A 9,522-nucleotide genomic window follows, 5' to 3' on the forward strand; every position below is an offset into this window, starting at 1 on the left:
TTTCAGAATGGACTGGTTGGATCTCCTTGCAGTCCAAGGGACTCTCAAGAGTCTTCTCCAACACCACAGTTCAAAAGCATCAATTCTTCGGCACTCAGCCTTCTTCACAGTCCAACTCTCACATCCATACATGACCACAGGAAAAACCATAGCCTTGACTAGATGAACTTTTGTTGGCAAAGTAATGTCTCTGCTTTTGAATATGCTATCTAGGTTGGTCATAATTTTTCTTCCCAGGAGTAGGCATCTTTTAATCTCATGGCTGCAATCACCATCTGCAGTGATTTTGGAGCCCAAAAAATAAGGTCTGACACTGTTTCCACTGTTTCCCCATCTATTTCCCATGAAGTGATGGGACCAGATGCCATGATCTTCGTTTTCTGAATGTTGAGCTTTAAGCCAACTTTTTCACTCTCCACTTTCACTTGCATCAAGAGGCTTATTGACTCTGTGGGAGAGGGAGAGGGTGGTAAGATTTGTGAGAATGGCATTGAAACATGTGAAATGTCATGTATGAAACGAGATGCCAGTCCAGGTTCAATGCACGACGCTGGATGCTTGGGACTGGTGCACTGGGACGACCCAGAGGGATGGTATGGGGAGGGAGGAGGGAGGAGGGTTCAGGAAAAAAAAAAAAAAAGAAAAAAAAGAAAAAATAATAATAAATTATAGCTCCTATTTCCTTTAGATATTCTGGTCTTAACTCTCTTGTTACCTCTCCCACTTAGTCTCTCTTAATTCAATGTATATTTCTACCTATGTGTCACTGTTCTATGTTCTCATAACACTTATTATTTCTGAAATAGCCTTAATCATTTTTTTATTTACTTGTTTGCTGTCTTTTCCCATTAAAATATATCCAGGTGACCAGGGGCCTTTGCTTATCTTGTTTACCAGTGTATCTTCAGAGCCTAGAACGTTTATTGGAAGAAAGTAGACAATGAATAAATTTTTATACAAAAAAAGTGAAAGAAGGAATAACTGCAAAAAAAAAAAAAAAAAAAAGGCTTTTGAGGTCCTCTTCACTTTCTGCCATAAGGGTGGTGTCATCTGCATATCTGAAGTTATTGATATTTCTCCTGGCAATCTTGATTCCAGCTTGTGTTTCTTCCAGTCCAGCTTTTCTCATGATGTACTCTGCATATAAGTTAAATAAGCAGGGTGACAATATACAGCCTTGACATAATCCTTTTCCTATTTGGAACCAGTCTGTTGTTCCATGTTCAGTTCTAACTCTTGCTTCCTGACCTGCATACAAATTTCTCAAGAGGTAGATCAGGTGGTCTGGTATTCCCATCTCTTTCAGAATTTTCCACAGTTTATTGTGATCCACACAGTCAAAGGCTTTCGCATAGTCAATAAAGCAGAAATAGATGTTTTTCTGGAATTCTCTTGCTTTGTCCATGATTCAGCGGATGTTGGCAGTTTGATCTCTGGTTCTTCTGCCTTTTCTAAAACCAGCTTGAACATCAGGAAGTTCATGGTTCACATATTGCTGAAGCCTGGCTTGGAGAATTTTGAGCATTACTTTACTAGCGTGTGAGATGAGTGCAATTGTGCGGTAGTTTGAGCATTCTTTGGCATTGCCTTTCTTTGGGATTGGAATGAAAACTGCCCTTTTCCAGTCCTGTGGCCACTGCTGAGTTTTCCAAATTTGCTGGCATATTGAGTGCAGCACTTTCACAGCATCATCTTTCAGGATTTGGAATAGCTCAACTGGAATTCTATCACCTCCACTAGCTTTGTTCGTAGTGATTTTTCTAAGGCCCACTTGACTTCACATTCCAGGATGACTGGCTCTAGGTCAGTGATCACACCGTCGTGATTATCTGGGGTGTGAAGATCTTTTTTGTACAGTTCTTCTGTGTATTCTTGCCATCTCTTCTGAATATCTTCTGCTTCTGTTAGGTCCATTCCATTTCTGTCCTTTATCAAGCCCATCTTTGCATGAAATGTTCCTTTGGTATGTCTGATTTTCTTGCAGAGATCTCTAGTCTTTCCCATTCTGTTGTTTTCCTCTATTTCTTTGCATTGATTGCTGAGGAAGGCTTTCTTATCTCTTCTTGCTATTCTTTGGAACTCTGCATTCAGATGCTTATATCTTTCCTTTTCTCCTTTGCCTTTCACTTCCATATTCAAAATCATCTCCATACAAGTTACCTGCAAACTGAACGCTTCTGTCTGGATTTCTGTGATCTCTAAAAGAACTAAACTACCAATGCAGCAGACATAAGAGACACGGGTTCTATCCCTGGGTTCGGAAAATCCCCTGGAAGTGTGTATGTATTCTTGCTTGGAGAATCCCATGGACAGAGGAGCCTGGCAGGCTATAGCATTGTTTATAAAGAGTCAGAAAGGACTGAAGTGACTTGGCATGCACAGTATCGCTGCATTACCTAGATTGCTTGATAGCTACTTCTTTCATTTTACTCACTGCAGGAATTTTTATTTTTGTGCACAAAATGCACACATTTTGGTATATAAAAGCATAAATACCTTTTAATATCAAATACCAGGCAACATATTTCAGACTACTTTGGGGTTTAATTCAGAACTCAAATTTACTCTACTGCTCCAACTTGCTTTCACCTGAATGATTTTAAACTCAAAAAAATTAATGCAAAGTCTGGCATATTTCTTTACGGTTTTATAGATTTCTTTTTAATATTTCCCTAATTTTTAAATTATTTTTAACTGAAAACAAATACTACTACTTGAATGTCCACCAAGGACATCATTCAGCTATATAAGCAAAGTTCAAAACTAAATACATCCCATGAATATTAAAGATATAAGAAATAAGTTCAATATCTTGTATTCTTACCCTTTAATGAATTAAATGAGTACCATTTCATTGCCACTGGGGTTGCATAGGTGCTTCTCTGCCAAAATTATTGTTAATTTCAAAGTTTCCCACATCAGAATGAAAGTAAATCACTTAAACAACTCATCAGAAGCCATATAGTCTTTAAAGACTGATTTACTGAAGACTTCTTTAATTTAAATAAGAATCTTGAAAAGTATTTAACAAAAATACTTACATTTAATTAAAATTGTTGTAATAAGAGTATTGTAACCTCTTCCAAAGTATATTTCAGTAAAGTCATCAAGAAAATTACATTTTTTTCTCATTAAAAAATAGAGACACTCTCAAGGGTAAGCGATACTTGTAAACTAAACTTAGTGGTCATGCTGTATATTTACATCTACCTCAGTGACCTGGGGATTCACACCCCAGAGAATTTTGATTGGGGTGTTTTCCATGAGCTACAAACAATACAATTTAAAGAAAATCCCGTATTCCTCATTTAAAATATAATTTATTTTAAATCATTAAACCATACAGGTAGCTTGAGCATGTTTATCTTCTCATCTTAGAAAAATAGCACTAGCAATCAACCTGTTTATATTTATCATGGAAGACGTGAATTGCAAAATTCAGAAAGAGAAAATCACAATTACTGTCCAATAGACCAAGCATAGTGTTGTTCCCATAGACCAAGAATAGTGTTATGTTTATTTCAGTCTTTCCTCTAAGTTTTCTTATTTGAACATCTATATTTGCAAAAAACACATTCAATATCACTCTGAATAGAAATATGATATTATAGCATTTGCAGTTATTATTGTATCCCAATGTTTCCCTGTATTATTAAAACTTGTTGAATATACATTTTTTGATAATGCAATTGATAGGTTTGCTGAATTATGTGGTATGCTGCTGCTGCTAAGTCACTACAGTCTTGTCCGACTCTGTGCAACCCTATAGATGGCAGCCCACCAGGCTCCCCCGTCCCTGGGATTCTCCAGGCAAGAGCACTGGAGTGGGTTGCCATTTCCTTCTCCAATGCATGAAAGTGAAAAGTGAAAGGGAAGTCGCTCAGTCATGTCCGACTCTTAGCGACCCTATGGACTGCAGCCCACCAGGCTCCTCTGTCCATGGGATTTGCCAGGCAAGAGTACTGGAGTGGAGTGCCATTGCCTTCTGGTCTATTTCATCATAATAAACTGCTACAGATTCACTGGCTTGAAAAATACTCATTTATTAATTCACAATTTTGTATGCCCGAAGTTAAGCACAATACACCTGGTCCCTCTTTTCAAGTTATCACAAGGCTGAAATCAAAGTGTCATCAAGTTTCTCATCTAGAAATTGGTTCTCTTCCAAGCTCATTCATGTTGTTGGAATAATGCAGTTCCTTGAAGTTGTGGGAATAAGGTCTTATTTCCTTGACATCTGTTTTGGGGTTATTCACAGTTCCTAGAATCCACTTCTAGGTATCTGCTTTGTTTTCTCTGCTCAAGTCACTCTCACACTTCAAATCTCTCAACACCCTCTTATAATTCACACATCTCTTTAAAGAGGGATTCAAGTGTTTTAAACAAATCAACGGATTATATGAGACTCACCAATCAGGATAGTCTTTCTTTTCTCATGATCAACTGATTTAAAACTAGTTATAATTTAAAAGTATTTGCCAGCAGCTCCCAGATTAATGTGTAATTGAATGGCTAGTTGAAGATACATGTGTGCACCAAATGGTGGGGAATCTTAAGGACTAGTTTAGACTTCTACTTGTCACTCATGAGGTCAACATCTTTGTAATCTTTCCATTTATACCTCATTCTATTTAAAATAGCACCTACTTGCTTGAATGTTTTACTTAAGAGAAGAAATTTGATGATTTGTGATTCCATTATAAGAAGATAAGAAAGCAAACATAGTTTTTAATCTCACAATAAATAGAAGGAGGAAAAGATGAGAATGGTGATCAAAAATAGAAAATGGACAGTGAAATAGAAATAAGGGATTGAGCAAAACTAAAATTCTGATGTTTAAAATGATACATAAAATCAATCATCTGATAGATAAATTGATTAAAAATAACAGATCATAACACAATTGCTACTCAAGAATTTGTGCTCTTAGTTAAAAAGTTATGTCTTTTGATTGCAACTGGGCCATAAAGATTCTTAAAGGATAAGCTTATAATCATGGGTTTTATAGTCTCACAATTGGGAAGGTTTTAGTTGAAAGAAGGACTTGATTAGGATTTTGCTCCAGGAGGATGATTGAGACAGGAAGGGGAGGAGGGGCTAGAGGAGGAAATAAGACATGTTATTTAAACTTGATGCTGTTACTATCTTGCCTATACCTTGTGTGAAACATGTACTTAGGATTGTGTTTATTTGTATGTGACAGAGTTCTAATTCCCAAACATCCATGTACATAAGAATATTCCAAGAGGCTTGTTTAAAATGAACATTCCTGGGTTTTTCTGGCAAATATCCGTGAGTTCAACTGATTTCGCAGGTGATTCTGACAGAGGTTCTAAGAAACCTCTATGATAGAAACCAAAGATTTCTGGATTTGATTTTCAGCTACAAATATCTAGAACCCAGCGCTGTGCAAGTACAATGATAGAATTCTTTGGCCTGCTTCCTGACCTTCAGAAGCTCAGGATTTGGTTGAAGAGGCAAAGACAATTCAATCAACAAAGTGCAAAACCTGAAAATGATTAGTTTAGAATGTGTGAATCATAACTCTATAGTTTAAAAACTGATAGCTGACATGCGGGTTACTGGCAACCATCAGTATGTATATATTTTTTTGTCCCCAGTAAAAAATGCATTTCTCAAGGAGGCAAAAATTGTAAATGAAGGTACAAAGTTTATTTTTAGAGACATAGCACAAGTGGGAGAGCAGGCAGAGAAACTTTAGTTAAGATCGAAGCAAGGCAGAGAGGCACACCAGGAAAGAAAGGGTGTGGGTGTCCCCTACAGTGAGGAGGAGCCACCACCAATATTTCTGATCATTTTCTGAGTTTTGGGACATCTCTGGTGTTTCATGGGTTTCCCTGGTGGTTCAGAGGTAGAGAATCCATCTGACAGGCAGAGGACACATGTTTTATCCCTGGATCAGGAAGATCCCCTGGAGAAGGAAATGGCAATCCACCCCACCAACAAATCTTTGGTTTCTATCATAGAGGTTTCTTAGAACCTCTGTCAGAATCACCTGCGAAATCAGTTGAACTCACGGATATTTGGCAGAAAAAACCAGAATCCCATGGATAGAGGAGCTTGGCAGGCTATCATCCATGGGGTTGTAAAAGAGATATGACTTAGTAACTAACCAACAACCATCAACAACAAAACCAGACAAAGATGTTGTAAAAAAAAAAAAAAAAGATCAAGATAACTAATGTACTTCATTACAGAAATACTGAATAAAATATTAGAAAATAAAATATCACAGTATATGATAGGAAAATAAATAATGACTCGAGGGGGGAGGGGAGGAACCAAAACAATTACCTGTATAGCAGCAAACAAGATATGTAAGAAAATTCCTTCAATCTGATAAAGATCATCTACAAAAGTACCTCTAGCTAGCATTATGTTTAATGTAAAAGCAGAAAACAGAAAAGAAATCCTACATAAAGTAAAATAACTTAATTTTCTCCTAACCCTGTGTATAAAAACAACCAAAAAACTAATGTCCTCAACCACTTTTATTCAACATCTTATTTTAACTTTTTGCTGAATAAGGAAAGAAAATTATAATTACTGGAAAGTAGAAAGTAAAACTGTCTTTATTTGCCAGCTAGATTCTGTATATAGAAAGTTCTAAGGAATTTGCAACCAAAATATGAAAAAATAATAACAGAATGCATTAGTGGTGCATAAATGAGTATATATAAAAATATCAATTGCATCATTGTATTCTAATGGTGAGCAAATAAAAATGACTTTTTAAAGTATAATTTGCAAGACTTATTCATGCACGCATGTATGTGTGTGTGTTAGTCTCTCAGTCGTGTCCAACTCTTGTGACCCCATGGCCTGTAGCCCACCAGGTTCCTCTGTCCATGGAATTCTCCAGTCAAGAATACTGAAGTGGGTCGCCATTTCCTTCTCCAGGGTATCTTCCCAACCCAGGGATCGAATGCAGGTCTCCTGCAAGCATAAAGATTAAAAATAAACTATTGATAGCTAAGCTGTAATCCCTGAATACCTTAATTACACCAAAGGCAAGCTATTTCTAGTATTCATGGTAAACAGGCCATATTTTTCACAATGATAGCCTATTTCTGACATTCTATACTTTAACAAGAAAGTGAAAGTGTTAACCACTCAGTCATGCCTGATTCTTTGGGACCCCATGGACTGTAGTCCGCCAGGCTCCTCTGTCCATGGAATTCTCCAGGCAAGACTGCTGTAATGGCTGACTATTCCCTTCTCCAGGGAGTCTTCCCAATCTAGGGATTGAACCCAGGTCTCCTGCCTTGCAGGTGGATTCTTTACCATTTGAGCCACCCACACTCTTATCAGGAAGAGGTTAATTTCTATTCAACACATGGATACTAGAAATATTTGTCACAGCCATCAAGGAAATATGAACTTTTCAATTAAAACTCTAGGGGACTGCCTTTGGATTTGTACATTCTTGGGGAGATGTAGGTTTAGATATATACATAGTATTACAGCCAAAGTATTTTAAAATTAGTCACAGTAATTTCAGTAGTTAATATGAGGACTACTTAAAGTTTCTTATAGCTAATAAAAATTTTATTAAATGTGAGTTGAGAAAAGTCATCCATTCAGAATGAAATGAGTTTTGTATTTAACCAAATTATTTTTCTAGAACTGTAAATTGCAAGAATGATATACCTTCCCTTTTGTTTTAATATGCTGATTTGTGGTTATTAATTCATGACTGTTAAACCACTTTTCAGTTTCTGGAATAAAACCCAGTGTGTTAATATTCTGTCTTGAATATTTATTATCTAACCTCATGAGAAAGATTGATCTACAAATTTATTTCTTATAATAGCTTTGTTTGAATTGATTGTTAAAAACTCAGTGAATATAATGCATTATTAAGTATCCTCTCAATTTGTTCTCTAGAAAGATTTGTGCATGATTGACAATATTTCTTAAATGTTTTGAGAAATTCACCAACATAATAAACAGGGCATAGGATTTCTTTGTTAGGAAGTTTTTGAAAACAAATTCCATTACTTTGGGCTTCCCCAGTGACTCAGTGGTAAAGAATTCACCTGCAATACAGAAGACACAGGAGACGGGGGTTCAATCCTGGGTCAGGGATATCTCTTGGAGAAGAGCATGGCCACCCACTCCAGTATTCTTGCCAGGAAAATCTCATGGACAGAGAAGCCTGGCAGGCTAAAGTCCATGGGGTCACAAAGAGTCAGACATGACCAAGCACACACAGACATTCATTACTTTAATAGATAAGACTTTACCTAGATTTTGTATTTTTATTGTATAAGATCGAATGCTATGTTTTTTCAAGGAAGGTGTTTATTTCACTAAGATTTATAATCTCTTAATAATGATTCTTCACAATATATTCTTATCTGCCATGCCTGTAGAATTTTACCTATGCCAATTTTCCCCCCTAATCAGTAAAGAAAGAGATAAAGTTTGGATTATTTTTAAATCAGTATGTCAAACTCAATATATAGCATGCCTTTGTTGTCTCTCTTTTCCCTCAGAAACCGAATCAATCATAGTAATGATAATGAGAAATGAATCAAATGGCAAAGTCACATCAATAAAAACAATGGTGGGATTTCCCTGGTGGTCCAGGGGTTAAGATTCTTTGCTTCCACTGCTGGGAGCACAGGCTTTATCCCTGATTGGGAAGCTAAGATCTCACATGCTGTGCAGCACAGCCAAAAATAAAAATAAATAAATTCAAACAATGGTAAAATAAAAACCAGTTAATATGATCTTATCATTACAAAGGAGTATAGATGACTGAAGCAGAGAGGGCATGGCTACAGTCAAGCATGCTTGAACATGCAGAGCTGAAGAACAAATGATGTAAATTTTAGAGGATGCTTGGGGCTGGTGCACTGGGACGACCCAGAGGGAGGGTATGGGGAGGGAGGAGGGAGGAGGGTTCAGGATGGGGAACACAGGTATACCTGTGGCGGATTCATTTCAATATTTGGCAAAACTAATACAATATTGTAAAGTTTAAAAATAAAATAAAATTTAAAAAAATAAAATAAAATAAAACCAACTGTAGAATATAGTGACTATAGCTAACCACTTTATTGTATATTTGAAAATTGCAAAGAGAGTAGATGTTAAAATTTCTTATCATAGGCAAATAAATTTGAGGTGATGGAGGTTTTTAACTCAAAAAAATAAAAAAAAATAAAAGAATGAACAAAATAAATACTGAAGTCTGTATGAAAATGAAACAGTCAAGGATAAACAGGATCCACTTACAGGGAAGAAAAGATGTCAGAAGTTGCTCTAATGGATAGTGAGATTTACTTCAAAGTTATCATAAAGAATATGTGGTAATGGCAGGTACTTCAAAGGAATATAAGAAAGACTTATTAAACTGAATGAGGTAGATTCATGATTAGGTCCAGTTATTCAAAAACATCTGTTAATCTATTATAATTTTTTCATACTTCATTATTGATAAAGAGCATTTCTTCTTCTTTGGATTATGAATGCAAACCTGAGACATGAACGAGT

The sequence above is a fragment of the Bos grunniens genome, chromosome 21 (assembly GCF_055505025.1).
Source record: "Bos grunniens cultivar Pamir isolate PY7600 chromosome 21, Bosgru_T2T1.0, whole genome shotgun sequence".
Classification (NCBI taxonomy): domain Eukaryota; kingdom Metazoa; phylum Chordata; class Mammalia; order Artiodactyla; family Bovidae; genus Bos; species Bos grunniens.